Here is a 1,981-nt window from a genome sequence, read left to right as displayed (position 1 = left end):
TCCCGACCGGCGCGGCGGAGGAGCAAAAACGCTCAACTCTCACCACACCGCGCCGACGGGCCGGGTCAACCCTCGCTCGAGGGGGGCTGTCGCCTCACCCCTCTTTCCCCCGTCCCACCTTTTTTAGGCGGGGGACCTACCCCAGCTCCGACGCTTCTCAGCGTCCCCCGCTCTCGAGGGGGCTACGCCTCGCCCCTCGCTCCCCCGCCCCCCTTTTTTGAGGCGGGAGGCCTACACCGGCTCCGACACTAACAACGGGGGCTCCACCCCCGGTAGCGTCCCTACCCAGGCACGCTGGGGTGCGATGCACCCAGGTGCTGCCGCCTCTGCCAATAGGGCGGATCAGCCCCCGTGCCAAGATGCGAGTCCTTAAGAGGACACCATCCCCAGGCACGGGGGCTCCGACCCGTCCTCCATCCCTGGCCGATGTTCGGCCCGGCCGTTTCCGGCCGATTAAGTGGGCTCTTAGTTCAGCGGACACCCCGGTTAGCTACTCCGGAGTGCCCGCCTTAAGCCCCCCTACCACGACAAGGTGGCCCACACGGGGGGATTTGTTCATATCTCCTAGGACGCGGTAGCGAGAGGTGAAGTCACGCATCGAGTGACGAGCGACGTTTTTTCTTCTCAGTTTAACCCAATCTACCGTAATTTTTATTTTGGCTACAAACGAGTCTGACACCCTGTATATATTATGTATATGTATATATATATGTATATAATTTATATTTCAGTTGCATAAAACAGGATGGTATGGACTCTTATTGAAAATATTTGATTACATCGAAACGTGCATATTTGTGTTGAGGAAGAAACGAAACCAAGTCTCTGCTTTACACGTGTATCATCATATATCTAATGTAGCATGTGTAAGCTTTAATTTGAAATACTTTATGGACGTAAGAACTGCGTATTTCACAAGAGTCAATTGTATTGTGCATGTAATCATGTACATATACTATTTCATCTCTGCATGGAGTCCGAATCTCCAACGGATGATGTTTCCCATTAAACCATTTACAACTATCCTACAGATGACAAGTATCAATACAATATTTTATAATTAAATTACTCAGGTGACATTCTCGTCACTTTTAATCTAAAACGTATTTTTCTTCAATATGCATCTACATAGCCCATTACAAGTTTGTAATATTTTGTTTCTAATATCTTTACTTATTTGTGAAATTTTAGGTACAATTTTTGAGCTTCTTATATTTTCTACTGCAGTTTCTCACTTGCGAAGTGCCAAGAGGAGTAGTGTTACTATTTGCTGTAAATATATTTATATTTCTTTATCTATTTTATGATTTTTATAAGAAATCTTATACATCAAAACAGAAGAGTAATTAACATTGAGAAATAATTTTGTATTACCTGAACAAATAATACTAATTATTGTATATCATTTGATATATATATATGTATGTATGTATGTATGTATCTTTATTCCCTTGCGGGGTACATTGCGGACCTCCGCTCCGCTTACATATTTAGCCGCCTTTTTCGCACGCTCGCGAGAGAGAGAAACGCACTCAATCATTCTCTCATCCATTCATTCATTCATACCTGGGACCTCCGTTTCCGCCGCCTTCTTCACTTTCACTCTTCTCACACTCCTCCCCCTCCCCTACTATTCCCATCCCTCTCCATTCCTCTATTTTCCTCATCCATTCCTCACCTCCTCCTTCCTCTCCTAAAACTTCCTCTACCATATCTCTCCAACCCTTCTCTCTTCCCCAATCCGTACATTCCTCCCAAATGTGTTCCCATGTTTCCTCTTCCCTTCCACATACCCTGCACTTCCTATTCTCCTCTTCTTCCCAATATCTATTGCTTCTTATCTCTTCTCCTAGTCTGAACCTCGCTACCCTCTGCCATCTCTTTTCTTTCCAACCTTTTTTCAAATATCCCGGATTCCCTTTTCTTTTTATCCAACTGTACCACACATTTGATCTTGACTTCTCTATCTTTCTCCATCTTT

General features: G+C 45.1%; 1 long non-coding RNA gene across 1 annotated transcript in view; it reads left to right on the top strand.

Annotated features, from left to right (window-relative positions):
• The window catches only part of LOC105556016, a 5,917-nt gene extending 4,501 nt beyond the window's left edge, over positions 1 to 1,416 (top strand). The window contains exons 2-3 of the long non-coding RNA XR_001008528.1: positions 732 to 866; positions 1,192 to 1,416. This is a non-coding gene — a long non-coding RNA (uncharacterized LOC105556016). The remainder of the gene's footprint in view (positions 1 to 731; positions 867 to 1,191) is intronic.
• Positions 1,417 to 1,981: the final 565 nt, after the last annotated feature.

Source organism: Vollenhovia emeryi, unplaced genomic scaffold (assembly GCF_000949405.1).
Source record: "Vollenhovia emeryi isolate VEMERY1.0 unplaced genomic scaffold, V.emery_V1.0 DF940434.1, whole genome shotgun sequence".
NCBI classification, from domain to species: domain Eukaryota; kingdom Metazoa; phylum Arthropoda; class Insecta; order Hymenoptera; family Formicidae; genus Vollenhovia; species Vollenhovia emeryi.
The sequence above is the reverse complement of the archived record's forward strand: the minus strand, read 5'-3'. Positions and strand labels throughout refer to the sequence as shown.